This window comes from Chiloscyllium punctatum, chromosome 52, assembly GCF_047496795.1.
Source record: "Chiloscyllium punctatum isolate Juve2018m chromosome 52, sChiPun1.3, whole genome shotgun sequence".
Lineage (NCBI taxonomy): Eukaryota > Metazoa > Chordata > Chondrichthyes > Orectolobiformes > Hemiscylliidae > Chiloscyllium > Chiloscyllium punctatum.
The window spans coordinates 49,607,576-49,625,429 of record NC_092790.1 but is presented as its reverse complement, the minus strand read 5'-3'; the positions used below and the strand labels follow the sequence as shown (position 1 = coordinate 49,625,429).

At 57.8% G+C, this 17,854-nt stretch overlaps 1 long non-coding RNA gene across 3 annotated transcripts in view; it reads right to left on the bottom strand.

The window, feature by feature from the left end:
• The window catches only part of LOC140470556 (uncharacterized), a 161,342-nt gene that overhangs the window by 14,599 nt on the left and 128,889 nt on the right, over nucleotides 1–17,854 (bottom strand). The window lies entirely within an intron of this gene.

Sequence of the window (17,854 nt, the reverse complement as noted above, 5' to 3'; positions counted from 1 at the left end):
TTGCGAGAGAATGGATCCAAAACCTCAGCTAATGTTCAGGGGAGGCAGGATTGAATCCCGCCATCTGAAAAGGAGACATTTGAAATCAATAATTTTAAAAATAATAATTAACAATCCACAAAGAAGTATGAAACCATTACTGATGTACAACAAATCCAAACACTTGTCCTTTAGAGAAGGACATCTGCCCATCCTCACGTGGTCTGCACGACATCCCCACAGCAAAGGGTTTGCCTCTCAATTACCCTCTGAAATGGCCGAGCAAGTTACTCAGTTCAAGGGCTTCTGGGACTGGGCAAGAAAGGCTGGTCAGCCAGAGACTCACACTTCCCATACCTGATTAAAAAAAAAATCTATGAGGATGGTCCCCCTGGAACTGTGCTGGGAGCAGTGTCCTGGCCAATCATGTCGGTAGGTTTATGGACAGGGCATTAAACTGACAGAGAGGATGCAGGTGAAAGGAGCTTTTCAAATCCAAAGGGAAAAGGTGAAGCAATGGAACAGCATGGGAATGTGGCTGAAGACAAGCAGAAAGGAATAGGATGGGACAGAGTTTATCTAAAATTGTACATCAGAAAATAGACTTGTGACAGAAAATTGTGGAAGAGAGAATATTATGTTTTTGAACGGACAAAGTTGCTGCAATAAGGTCGATGGATTTGTGACACAGAGATAGAAGAGATTTAGACACCAGGGAGATATGGATACAGGGTGAACAAAAATATTCAGTGGTTCGTAATCATGTGCAAACTCAGGCAAAATGGGCAACGCTAACAATAATGGATAACAAAGGCATTACAGAGAAAGCATTTGGCCTCAGATCATGAAGTCGAGTCAGTCTGAATGTAAATTCTGGCTACTACTTGCCAAGGACACAAGCAGCAGAACAGTTTTAGCCACCAAACAGCGCTTCATTGCTCATCACTGCATTAAACAGGAACTCATTGGAATTTTTTAACAAAGGCATTGTGATAATTTTGGAAAACGTCAATATTTGTATAATCTGGGACAATCACACGGTCAACATTGATATTGGAAGGAGTTCGGAATTTTTTTTTTCAGTGTTTCTTTGAAAAACACATTGTGCAACTGTTAAGGGACATAACTATCGCAGAGCGACCGTGTAATGAAACTTAGTGAATGAGTCATGTCACCAGGAGAGATCCTTCAGGAAATTGTGATAAAGTGCAGTTTAATTAAATATAAAGTTTTAAAGTGAATCACAGAAAGGACAAGCTACAACTAGAAACAAAAATAGCCAATGACATGAGTTTGAGAGGAGAACTGACCAAGGTAAATAGGCTAAACAGACTGGAATATGTGTCTGTAAATGGACAATGGAAATCATTTGAAGGGACAATGCAAAATATTCAACAAAAGGACGTTCGAATGAAACAGTAAAAACCTCAGCAAGAAATTCCCACTGATCCCTCACTCAGATCAAAAGGAATCATACTAGATTATGAGGCTGAGAAGATCACCAAAAAGTACTTAAAATCCTGAAGTGAGAGTGTATTTTAGGAGTAAATGTAAATGGATTGGAATGGGTCTGCTCGCAGGAGGAGGGCTGTGGGAAGGGGAGCCGCGGTCAGGGTTCATTGACACAATAGGAACAGGGAGAGGTGAAGGTGCTGGAGGTGGTGAGAGTGTTACAGAGAGGGGTCAGGGTGTTACAAAGCCAGTACGGATTGCTGCAGCTGGAGGGGTTTGCAGAGGGACGGAGGGACATGGGTATTTTTATATATTCATTCATGGGATGTGGGTGTCACGGCCTGGAACAACGTTCTTTGACCCCTCTGCTAATTACCCAGAGGGCAGCTCAGAGTCAGCCATATTGCTGTGGGTCTGGAGTCACATGTCGGCCAGACCAGGTTAGAATATTTGATGTCTTTCCCTAAAGGGGGTTTGTGAACTAGATCAGTTCTTCCCACTGATCAACAATGTTTTAATGGTGGCCCCACCAATGTCTTTTACAGCCACAACATGACATCCTTCTCCTATTCTTAATGCTCTCCCCAAAGAAGGTAACCATCCCAAACGCCTGCTTCACCAGCCTGTCTACCTGGGACACCACTTACAAAGAACTGTCTACCTGCATCCTTGGGTCTCTGACTGACAACACTACCCAGGGCCCAAACATTAACTGTACAGGTCCCACCCTGGTTTGTTTCACCAAAATGGAACACCTCACATTTATCTAATTAAACTCCATCTGCTATTCTTCAGCCCACTATCCCAGCAGTACTGTTCATCCTGTTGTATCATAGATAACCTTCTTCGCTGTCCACTTTCCCACCAATTTCAGTGTCACCCAAAACAATTACTTACCAGGAAACCAATATTCCCATCCTCAAAGAATTCAATCAGGTTTGTGAGGCATGACCTGACCCCTCACAAACCCATACTGACTGTGGCTAATTTAACTATGGTTTTCCAAGTAGTCATAAATCCTGTGATGCTGTGACTCTTACACACACAGCGAGGGAGGGACTTGCTGAGACACACAGCGAGGGAGGGATATGCGCACATACAGCGAGGGAGGGACACACACACAGAGCGAGAGAGGGACACACACACACACAAACGCAGAGCGAGTTGACACACACACACAGCGAGGGAGGGATATGCACATAGACAGCAAGGGAGGGACACGCGCACACACTGAGAATTAGGAACAAGCAGAAACACGGCGAGTGGGAGGGCATGTGCACAGAAATTGAGAGGGTGCACGCACACACAGCGAGAGGGGACACGCACAGGCACAGCGAGGGAGGGACACGCGCACACACAAAGAAAGGGGGGATATGCACTCACACTGCGAGGGGGATATACATAAAGAGCAAGGGAGGGACACACACACAGCGAGGGAGTGACACGGACACATAGCAAGAGGGACACACATACACAGAAAGCGAGGAAGGGACACACACACTCACTCACACAGCGTGGGAGGGACATAAAGGCACAGTGAGGAAGTGACACGCATATATACACACACACACACACACACACACACACACACAGAGCAAGGGAGGAACACTCACATACACTGCAAGGGGGACACACACACAGCGAGGGTGGGACACGTGCATGCACAAGCACACAAACACAGGCACACACCGTGAGAATGGGACACACACACACACACAGCGAGGGGGGACACGCACACTCACAGCGAGGGAGGGAGACTCACATACAAAGCGAGACAGAGAGACATCCACACAACGCGAGGGAGTGACACACACGCAACCAGCGAGTGAGGGACACGCAGCGAAGGGACACATACACAAACACGTACTGTGAGGGTGTGACACATACAAACACACACACACAGCAAGGGAGGGACTTGCTGAAATATGCAGAGAGGGAGGAACACGCACACACACAGCGAAGGATGGACACGCAAACACACAACGAGGGAGGGACACATACACACAGCAAGGGAGGGACACGCACACACAACGAGGGAGGGACACGCACACACAGCAAGGGAGGGACACGCACACACAGCGATGGAGGGACACACATAAACAGCGATGGAGGGACACACACAAACACCGAGGGAGGGACACACACGCACACAGTGAAGGGGACACGAACGCAGTGAGGGAGACACGCACACAGCGAGGGAGGGTCACGCACACACACAGCGAGGGAGGGACACGCACACACAGCGAGGGAGGGACACGCACAAACACAGAGAGGGAGGGACACGCACAAACACAGAGAGGGAGGGACACGCACACACACAGCGAGGGACGGACACGCGCACACACAACAAAGGATGGCCACACTCACACAGCAAAGGATGGACATGCAAATACACAGCGAGGGAGGGACACACACACACAACGAGGGAGGGACACACACACACAGCGAGGGAGGGACACACTCACACACAGCGAGGGAGGGACACACACACACACAACGAGGGAGGGACACACACAAACAGCGAGGGAGGGACACACACGCACACAGTGAGGGGGACACAAACGCAGTGAGGGAGACACGCACACAGCGAGGGAGGGACACACACACCCACACACACACACACACACACACAGAGTGAGGGACATGCACACACAGAGAGGGAGGGACACGCACACACAGCGAGGGAGGGACACGCACGTACACCACAAGGGAGGGACACGCACGCACACAGTGAGGGGGACACACACACAGCAAGGGATGGACACACACACACAGCGAGGGAGGAATCACACTCACACACAGCGAGGGAAGGACATGCACACACAGCGAGGGAGGGACACGCACACACAGCAAGGGAGGAATCACACTCACACACAGCGAGGGAAGGACACACACAGCGAGGGAAGGACACACACAGCGAGGGAAGGACACACACAGCGAGGGAAGGACACACACAGCGAGGGAGGGACACGCACAGCGAGGGAGGGACACGCACAGCGAGGGAGGGACACGCACAGCGAGGGAGGGACACGCACGCACACAGTGCAAGACACACGCACACAGCGAGGGAGGGATACACACACACACAACGATGAGGGACACGCATACACAGCGAGGGAGGGACACAGGTAGGGAGGGACACGCGCACACAGCGAGGAAGGAATCACACTCACACACAGCGAGGGAAGTACACACACACACAGCGAGGGAGGGACTCCCACAGCGAGGGAGGGACACACATACAAACAGCCAGGGAGGGACACACACGCACACAGCGACGGAGGGACACACGCACACAGCGAGGAAGGAATCACACTCACACACAGCGAGGGAAGTACACGCACACACAGCAAGGGAGGGACACACATACAAACAGCAAGGGAGGGACACACACACAGCAAGGGAAGGACACGCTCACACACAGCGAGCGAAGGACACACGCACACAGCAAGGGAGGGATACGCTCACACACAGTGAGGGAGGAACACGCACACACTGTAGAGTGAGAGACATGCACTCCCACAGCGAGGGAGGGACACGCACACACACACACAGAGCGAGGGAGGGACCCTCACATACACAGCGAGGGACGGACAGGCACACACACACCGCAAGTGGGGAACACGCACGCACACAGTGAGGGGGACACACACACAGCGAGGGAGGGACACACAGACACAGCGAGGGAGGGACACGTACAGTGAGGGGGACACACACACGGTGAGGGAGGGACACGCTCATACACAGCGAGGGAGGGAAACACACACACAGCGAGGGAGGGACGCGCACACACAGAGCGAGGGAGGGACACACACACACACACACACACACCCCGAGGGAGGGACACGCACACACACCACAAGTGGGGGACACGCATACACTGCAAGGGAGGGACACACACACACAGGGAGAGAGGGACACACACACACAGCAAGGGAGGGACACACACGCACTGCGAGGGAGGGACACGCACGCACACAGTGAGGGAGGGACACGAACGCACACACTGAGGGAGGGACACACACACAGCGAGGGAGGGACGCGCACACACACAGCGAGGGAGGGACACGCACACACACACACACAGAGCAAGGGAGGGACACGCACACACACACATAGCGAGGGAGGGACACGCACACCCACTGCAAGGGAAGGACACGCACACCCACAGTGGGGAAGGAACACGCACACATACAGCGAGAGAGAGACACACACACACACACAGCGAGAGAGAGACACACACAGTGAGGGGGACACGCACACAGCGAGGGAGGGAAACACACGAAGCGAGGGAGGGACACACACACAGCGAGGGAGGAACACACACACGGCAAGGGAAGGAGACGCTCACACACAGCGAGAGAGGGACACACACACACAAAGCGAGGGAGGGACACACACGCACACAGTGAGGGGGACATGCACACAGCGAGAGAGGGACACACACACACACACAGTGAGGGAGGGACACACACACAGCGAGGGAGGGACACACACACACAGCGAGGGTGGGACAAGCACACACACAGCGAGGGAGGGACACACACAAACACACGAGGAGGGACACGCACACACAGTGAGGGAGGGACGCGCCAACACAGTGAGGGAGGGACACACTCACACAGCGAGGGTGGGACACATGCACACAGCGAGGGAGGGATACACACACACAGCGAGGGAGGGATACACACACACAGCGAGGGAGGGACACACACACAGCGAGGGAGGGACACACACAGACAGCGAGGGAGGGACACACACACACAGCGAGGGAGGGACACACACAGACAGCGAGGGAGGGACACACACACACACACACACACACACACAGCGAGGGAGGGACACGCACACACAGCGAGGGAGGGACACGCACACACAGCGAGGGAGGGACACACACACACAGCGAGGGAGGGACACACACAAACACACGAGGAGGGACGCGCCAACACAGTGAGGGAGGGACGCGCACACACAGCGAGGGGGGGACGCGCACACACAGCGAGGGAGGGACACGCACACACACAGCGAGGGAGGGGCACACACACAGCGAGGGACAGACACACACACAGACGAGGGATGGACACACACACGAGGGAGGGACGCACACACGAGGGAGGGAAGGACACACTCACACAGCGAGGGAGGGACAGACTCACACAACAAGGGAGGGACACGTGCACACAGCAAGGGAGGGCCACGTGCACACAGCGAAGGAGGGACACGCGCGCACAGCGAGGGAGGGACACGCGCGCACAGCGAGGGAGGGACACGTGCACACAGCGAGGGAGGGACACGCGCGCACAGCGAGGTAGGGACACGCGCGCACAGCGAGGGAGGGACACGCGCGCACAGCGAGGGAGGGACACATACACACATAGCGAGGGAGGGACACGCACACCCACTGCAAGGGAAGGACACGCACACCCACAGCGAGGGAGGGACAAGCACACACACAGTGAGGAAGGAACACACACACATACAGCGAGAGAGAGACACACACAAACACACACAGCGAGAGAGGGACACACACAGCGAGGGGGACACGCACACAGCGAGGGAGGGAAACACACAAAGCGAGGGAGGGACACACACACACACAGTGAGGGAGTGACACACACACAGCGAGGGAGGGACACACACACACACACACAGCGACGGAGGGACACACACACACACCTCCGAGGGAGCGACTCGCACACATACACAGCGAGGGAGGGACACACACACAAACGCACACACACATCAAGGGAGGGAGACGCACACACAGCGCAAGTGGGAGACAACGCACACACTGCAAGGGAGGGACACACGCTCACAGCGAGGGAGGGACACGCACACACAGCGAGGGAGGGACACGCACACACAGCGAGGGAGGGACACGCACGCAGACGGCGAGGGAGGGACACGCACACACACAGTGAGGGAGGGACACGCACACACACAGCGAGGGAGTGGAACATACACACAGCGAGGGAGGGACACACACACACACACACACACACACACACACAAAACGAGGAGGGACACACTCACACAGCGAGGGAGGGACGCGCGCACACAACGAGGGAGGGACACGCGCACACAGCGAGTGAGGGGAACGCACACAGTGACGGAGGGACACACACACTCACACACAAAGGGAGGGACAGACACACAGTGAGGGGGACACGCCCACAGCGAGGGAGGGGCACACGCAAACAGTGAGGGAGCGACGCGCTCACACACAGTGAGTGACGGACACGTACATACACAGTGATGGAGACACACACACACAGCGAGGGAGGGACACACACGCACTGAGTGATGGAGGGACGCGCACACACACAGCAAGGGAGGGACACGCACCACGCGCACACACACACACACACAGAGCAAGGGAGGGACACGCACACCCACAGCGAGGGAGGGACAAGCACACACACAGTGAGGAAGGAACACGCACACATACAGCGAGAGAGAGACACACATACACACACACAGCGAGAGAGGGACACACACAGTGAGGGGGACACGCACACAGCGAGGGAGGGAAACACACAAAGCGAGGGAGGGACACACACACAGCGAGGGAGGGACAAACACACAGCAAGGGAGGGACACACGCACACAGTGAGGGGGACATGCACACAGCGAGGGAGGGACACACACACAGCGAGGGAGGGACACACACACAGCGAGGGAGGGACACACAAACAGAGAGGGAGGGTCACACACAAACAGTGAGGGAGGGACGCGCCAACACAGTGAGGGAGGGACGCTGCACACACACCGAGAGAGGGACGCGCACACACAGCGAGGGAGGGACGCGCACACACAGCGAGGGAGGGACACACACACAGCGAGGGAGGGACACACACACAGCGAGGGAGGGACACACAAACAGAGAGGGAGGGTCACACACAAACAGTGAGGGAGGGACGCGCCAACACAGTGAGGGAGGGACGCGCACACACACCGAGAGAGGGACGCGCACACACAGCGAGGGAGGGACGCGCACACACAGCGAGGGAGGGACACACACACACACAGACAGCGAGGGAGGGACACACACACACGCACACACACAGAGCGAGGGAGGGACACACACACACGCACACACACAGAGCGAGGGAGGGACACACACACACACACACAGCGAGGGAGGGACACACACACACAGCGACGGAGGGGGACACACACACACACACACCCTCGAGGGAGCGACTCGCACACACACACACACACACACACAGCGAGGGAGGGACACACACACACAGCGAGGGAGGGACACACACACAAACGCACACACACACACATCAAGGGAGGGAGACGCACACACAGCGCAAGTGGGAGACAACGCACACACTGCAAGGGAGGGACACACGCTCACAGCGAGGGAGGGACACGCACACAGCGAGGGAGGGACACGCACACACAGCGAGGGAGGGACACGCACGCAGACGGCGAGGGAGGGACACACACACACACACACACACACACAAAACGAGGAGGGACACGCTCACACAGCGAGGGAGGGACGCGCACACACACACTGAGGGACAGACACGCGCACACAACGAGGGAGGGACACGCGCACACAGCGAGTGAGGGGCACGCGCACACAGCGACGGAGGGACACACACACTCACACACAAAGGGAGGGACAGACACACACACAGTGAGGGGGACATGCCCACAGCGAGGGAGGGGCACACGCAAACAGTGAGGGAGCGACGCGCTCACACACAGTGAGTGACGGGCACGTACATACACAGTGATGGAGACACGCACACAGCGAAGGAGGGACACACACACACACACACACACACAAACACACACACAGCGAGGGAGGGACACACACACAGCGAAGGAGGGACACACACACAGTGAGGGAGGGACACATACACACACAGCGAGGGAGGGACACATACACACACAGCGAGGGAGGGACACACACACTGCGATGGAGGGACACACACACACAGTGAGGGAGGGACACATACACACACAGCGAGGGAGGGACACATACACACACACAGCGAGGGAGGGACACACACACTGCGAGGGAGGGACACACACACAGCGAAGGAGGGACACACACACACAGTGAGGGAGGGACACATACACGCACAGTAAGGGAGGGACACACACAGCGAGGGAGGGAGTGACACACACAGCGAGGGAGGGACACGCAGACGCAGCGAGGGAGGGACATGCACACAGTGAGGGACGCACACACAGCGAGGGAGGGGCACACACACAGCGAGGGAGGGACAGGCACAGACAGAGCGAGGGAGGGATACACACACAGCGAGGGAGGGATACACACACACACAGCGAGGGAGGGATACACACACACACTGCGAGGGAGGGACACACACACACACACACACACAGCGAGGGAGGGACACACACACACACAGCGAGCGAGGGGCACGCACGCACAGCGAGGGAGGGACACGCACACAAAGCGAGGGAGGGACACGCACACACAGCGAGGGAGGGACACGCACACACAGCGAGGGAGGGACACGCACGCACACAGCGAGGGAGGGACACGCACGCACACAGCGAGGGAGGGACATGCACGCACACAGCGAGGGAGGGACACGCACGCACACAGCGAGGGAGGGACATGCACGCACACAGCGAGGGAGGGACACGCACACACACACACACAAAACAAGGAGCGACACGCTCACACAGCGAGGGAGGGACACGCGCACACACAGCGAGGGAGGGACGCGCGCACACACAGTGAGGGAGGGACATGCGCACACAACGAGGGAGGGACACGCGCACACAGCGAGTGAGGGGCATGCACACACAGCGAGGGAGGGACACACACACACAGTGACGGAGGGACACGCACACACACAGTGAGGGGGACACGCCCACAGCGAGGGAGGGGCACACGCTGACAGTGAGGGAGCGACACGCTCACACACAGTGAGTGACAGACACGTTCATACACAGCGGGGGGACACGCACGCACACAGTGAGGGAGGGACATGCACGCACACAGCGAGGGAGGGACACGCACACACACACACACACAAAACAAGGAGCGACACGCTCACACAGCGAGGGAGGGACACGCGCACACACAGCGAGGGAGGGACGCGCGCACACACAGTGAGGGAGGGACATGCGCACACAACGAGGGAGGGACACGCGCACACAGCGAGTGAGGGGCATGCACACACAGCGAGGGAGGGACACACACACACAGTGACGGAGGGACACGCACACACACAGTGAGGGGGACACGCCCACAGCGAGGGAGGGGCACACGCTGACAGTGAGGGAGCGACACGCTCACACACAGTGAGTGACAAACACGTTCATACATAGCGGGGGGACACGCACACAGCGAGGGAGGGACACACACACACAGTGAGGGAGGGACACACACACATACACACACACACAGCGAGGGAGGGACATACACACACACACACATTGAGTGGGGCACGCCCAAATCGAGGGAGGGACACACACACATACACAGTGAGGTAGGGACAGGCACACTGCGAGGGTGGGAGGGATACCCACACAGCGAGGGAGGGGCACGCACACACAGCAAGGGAGGGGCACGCACACACAGCGAGGGAGGGACACACACGCACACAGCGAGGGATGGACACGCACACACAGCGAGTAAAGGACATGTTCATACACAGTGAGGGGGGGACATGCACGCACACAGTGAGGGGGACACGCATACACACAGTGAGGGAGGGACACATACACACACAGTGAGGGAGGGGCACACACACTCAGCGAGGGAGGGACACACACACTCAGCGAGGGAGGGACACATAGACACACAGCGAGGGAGGGACACACACACACGAGGGAGGGACACACACACAGCGAGGGAGGGGCACACACACTCAGCGAGGGAGGGACACACACACACACGAGGGAGGGGCACACACACAGCGAGGGAGGGGCACACACACTCAGCGAGGGAGGGACACATACACACACAGCGAGGGAGGGACACACACAGAGTGAGCGGGACACGCACACACACAGAGCGAGGGAGGGACACACACACACACACACACACACGCAGAGCGAGGGACGGACACACACACACACACACACATAGCGTGGAACGGGGACACACACACAGAGCGAGGGAGGGACAGACACACACACACAGCGAGGGAGGGACACACACACACACACACACAGAGCGAGGGAGGGACACACACCCACACAGCGAGGGAGGGACACACACACAGCGAAGGAGGGACACACACATACAGCGAAGGACGGATAGACACACACAGCGAGGGAGGGACACACACACACAGAGCGAGGGAGGGACACATACACACACACACACAGAGCGAGGGAGGGACACATACACACACAGCGAGGGTGGGACACACACACACACACACACACACAGCAAGGGAGGGACACACACACACGAGGGAGGGACACACACACACACACAGCGAGGGAGGGACACACACACACGAGGGAGGGACACACACACACACAGTGAGGGAGGGACACATACATACAAAGCGAGGGAGGGACACACACACAGTGAGGGGGACACGCGCATACTGCAAGAGTGAGAGACATGCTCACACACAGCGAGGGGGACACACACACACACAGCGAGGGAGGGACACACACACACACAGCGAGGGAGGGACACACACACAGCGAAGGAGGGACACACACAACGAAGGAGGGACACACACAGCGAGGGAGGGACACACACAGCGAGGGAGGGACACACACACAGCGAAGGAGGGACACACACAACGAAGGAGGGACACACACACAACGAAGGAGGGACACACACACACAGTGAGGGAAGGACACATACACACACAGCGAGGGAGGGACACACACACACACAGCAAGGGAGGGACAAACACACACACACACAGCGAGGGAGGGATACACACACAGAGTGAGGGGGACACGCACACACTGAAAGAGTGAGAGACATGCTCACACACAATGAGGGAGGGACACACACACAGCGAGGGACGGATACGCACACATACACACAGCGAGTGAGGGACACACACACACACACACAGTGAGGGAGGGACATACACACACACACACATTGAGTGGGGCACGCCCAAATCGAGGGAGGGACACACACACATACACAGTGAGGTAGGGACAGGCACACTGCGAGGGTGGGAGGGATACCCACACAGCGAGGGAGGGGCACGCACACACAGCAAGGGAGGGGCACGCACACACAGCGAGGGAGGGACACACACGCACACAGCGAGGGATGGACACGCACACACAGCGAGTAAAGGACATGTTCATACACAGTGAGGGGGGGACATGCACGCACACAGTGAGGGGGACACGCATACACACAGTGAGGGAGGGACACATACACACACAGTGAGGGAGGGGCACACACACTCAGCGAGGGAGGGACACACACACTCAGCGAGGGAGGGACACATAGACACACAGCGAGGGAGGGACACACACACACGAGGGAGGGACACACACACAGCGAGGGAGGGGCACACACACTCAGCGAGGGAGGGACACACACACACACGAGGGAGGGGCACACACACAGCGAGGGAGGGGCACACACACTCAGCGAGGGAGGGACACATACACACACAGCGAGGGAGGGACACACACAGAGTGAGCGGGACACGCACACACACAGAGCGAGGGAGGGACACACACACACACACACACACGCAGAGCGAGGGACGGACACACACACACACACACACATAGCGTGGAACGGGGACACACACACAGAGCGAGGGAGGGACAGACACACACACACAGCGAGGGAGGGACACACACACACACACACAGAGCGAGGGAGGGACACACACCCACACAGCGAGGGAGGGACACACACACAGCGAAGGAGGGACACACACATACAGCGAAGGACGGATAGACACACACAGCGAGGGAGGGACACACACACACAGAGCGAGGGAGGGACACATACACACACACACACAGAGCGAGGGAGGGACACATACACACACAGCGAGGGTGGGACACACACACACACACACACACACACACACACACACAGCAAGGGAGGGACACACACACACGAGGGAGGGACACACACACACACAGTGAGGGAGGGACACATACATACAAAGCGAGGGAGGGACACACACACAGTGAGGGGGACACGCGCATACTGCAAGAGTGAGAGACATGCTCACACACAGCGAGGGGGACACACACACACACAGCGAGGGAGGGACACACACAGCGAGGGAGGGACACACACACAGCGAAGGAGGGACACACACAACGAAGGAGGGACACACACAGCGAGGGAGGGACACACACAGCGAGGGAGGGACACACACACAGCGAAGGAGGGACACACACAACGAAGGAGGGACACACACACAACGAAGGAGGGACACACACACACAGTGAGGGAAGGACACATACACACACAGCGAGGGAGGGACACACACACACACAGCAAGGGAGGGACAAACACACACACACACAGCGAGGGAGGGATACACACACAGAGTGAGGGGGACACGCACACACTGAAAGAGTGAGAGACATGCTCACACACAATGAGGGAGGGACACACACACAGCGAGGGACGGATACGCACACATACACACAGCGAGTGAGGGACACACACACACACACACAGTGAGGGAGGGACACACACACACAGCGAGGGAGGGACACACACACACAGTGAGGGAGGGACACACACACACACAGCGAGGGAGGGACACACACACGCACACACAGCGAGGGAGGAACACACACACACTCACACACAGCGAGGGAGGGACACACACACACACACCAAGGGAGGGACACACACACACAGCGAGGGAGGGACACACACGCACACACACACACACAGCGAGGGAGGGACACACACACATACACACAGCGAGGGAGGGACACACACACACACAGTGAGGGAGGGACACACACACATACACACAGCGAGGGAGGGACACACACACACACAGTGAGGGAGGGACACACACACACACAGCGAGGGAGGGACACACACACATACACACAGCGAGGGAGGGACACACACACACACAGTGAGGGAGGGACACACACACACACAGCGAGGGAGGGACACACACACATACACACAGCGAGGGAGGGACACACACGCACACACAGCGAGGGAGGGACACACACACACACACACACACACACAGCGAGGGAGGGCCACACACACACAGCGAGTGAGGGACACGCACACACACACTCACAGCGAGGGAGGGGCACACACACACACAGCGAGGGAGGGACACACACACACACACACACACACACAGCGAGGGAGGGACACACACACACACACACACACACACACAGCGAGGGAGGGACACACACACCCAGCGAGGGAGACACACACACACACACACACACACACACACACACAGCGAGGGAGGGACATACACACAGTGAGAGAGGGGCACGCACACACGCAGCGAGGGGGACACACACACACAGAGCGAGGGAGGGACAGACGCACACACAGTGAGGGAGGGACACACACACACTCACAGCGAGGGAGGGACACACACACATACACACAGCGAGGGAGGGACACACACACACACTCACAGCGAGGGAGGGACACACACGCACACACAGTGAGGGAGGGGCACACAGACACAGCGAGGGAGGGACACACACACACACAGCAAGGGAGGGACACACACACACACACACACACAGCGAGGGAGGGACACACACACACACACACACACACACAGCGAGGGAGGGACACACACACCCAGCAAGGGAGACACACACACACACACACACAGCGAGGGAGGGACATACACACAGTGAGAGAGGGGCACGCACACACGCAGCGAGGGGGACACACACACACAGAGCAAGGGAGGGACAGACACACACACAGCGAGGGAGGGACACACACACATCCACACAGAGCGAGGGAGGGACACACACCCACACAGCGAGGGAGGGACACACACACACAGCGAAGGAGGGACAGACACACACACAGTGAGGGTGACACGCCCACAGCAAGGGAGGGGCACACGCAAACAGCGACGGAGCAACACGCTCACACACAGTGAGTGACGGACACGTACATACACAGCGATGGAGACACGCACACAGCGAGGGAGGGACACACACACACACAGAGCGTGGAACGGGGACACACACACACGGAGCGAGGGAGGGACAGACACACACACACAGCAAGTGGTGGACATGCACACACACTTACAGCGAGGGAGGGACGCGCACACAGACACCGCGAGGGAGGGACACACACACACACACACAGCGAGGGAGGGAGTCTCTCTCTCTCTCACACACACACACACACTGAGGGAGGGACACGCACACACACACACAGCGAGGGAGGGACACACATATACACACACACAGCGAGGGAGGGACTCTCTCTCTCTCACACACACACACACACACTGAGGGAGGGACACGCACACACACACACAGCGAGGGAAGGACACGCACACACACAGCGAGGTAGGGACACACACACACACACACACACACACACAGCGAGGGAGGGACACGCACATACACAGTGAGGGAATTACACACACACACACACACACACACAGAGCGAGGAAGGGGCACACACACATGCAGCGAGGGAGGGACACACACACACACAGCGAGGGAGGGACACACACACACAGTGAGAGAGGGGCACGCACACACACAGCGAGGGAGGGATACACACACAGAGTGAGGGGGACACGCACACACTGAAAGAGTGAGAGACATGCTCACACACAATGAGGGAGGGACACACACACAGCGAGGGAGGGACACACACACACACACACAGCGAGGGAGGGACACACACACAGCGAGGGAAGGACACGCACACATACACACAGCGATGGAGGGACACACACACATACACACAGCGAGGGAGGGACACACACACAGCGAGGGACGGACACGCACACATACACACAGCGACGGAGGGACACACACACATACTCACAGCGAGGGAGGGACACACACACAGCGAGGGAGGGACACGCACACATACACACAGCGAGGGAGGGACACACACACATACCGAGAGAGGGACACACACACATACGCACAGCGAGGGAGGGAAGGACACACACAACGAGGGAGGGACACGCAGACACAGCGAGTGAGGGGCATGCACACACAGTGACAGAGGGGGCCACACACACAGTGACGGAGGGACACACACGCACACAGTGAGGGGGACACGCCCAAAGCGAGGGAAGGACACGCACACACACAGCAAGGTAGGGACACACACACACACACACAGCGAGGGAGGGACACGCACACACACAGTGAGTGACGGACATGTTCATACACAGCGGGGGGACACGCATACAGCGAGGGAGGGACACACACACACACAGTGAGGGGGACACACACACACACAGCGTGGAACGGGGACACACACACACAGAGCGAGGGAGGGACAGACACACACACACAGCAAGTGGTGGACATGCACACACACTTACAGCGAGGGAGGGACACGGACACACACAGACACCGCGAGGGAGGGACACACACACACACACACTGAGGGAGGGACACGCACACACACACACAGCGAGGGAGGGACACACATACACACACACAGTGATGGGGACACACACACAGCGAGGGAAGGACACGCACACACACAGCGAGGGAGGGACACACACACACACACACAGCGAGGGAGGGACACACACACACGCAGCGAGGGAGGGACACACACACACACACACACACACAGCGAGGGAGGGACACACACACAGTGAGAGAGGGGCACGCACACACACAGCGAGGGAGGGATACACACACAGAGTGAGGGGGACACGCACACACTGAAAGAGTGAGAGACATGCTCACACACAATGAGGGAGGGACACACACACAGCGAGGGACGGACACGCACACATACACACAGCGAGGGAGGGACACACACACATACCGAGAGAGGGACACACACACGTACGCACAGCGAGGGAGGGAGGGACATACACAACGAGGGAGGGACACGCAGACACAGCGAGTGAGGGGCATGCACACACAGTGACAGAGGGGGACACACACACAGTGACGGAGGGACACACACGCACACAGTGAGGGGGACATGCCCACAGCGAGGGAGGGGCACACGCTGACAGCGAGGGAGCGATACGCTCACACACAGTGAGTGACGGACATGTTCATACACAGCGGGGGGACACGCACACAGCGAGGGAGGGACACACACACACAGTGAGGGGGACACACACACAGCGAGGGAGGGACATATACACACAGCGAGGGAGACACACACACACACACACATTGAGGGGGGCACTCACACAGCGAGGGAGGGACACACACACATACACAGCGAGGTAGGGACAGGCACACAGCGAGGGAGGGAGGGATACCCACACAG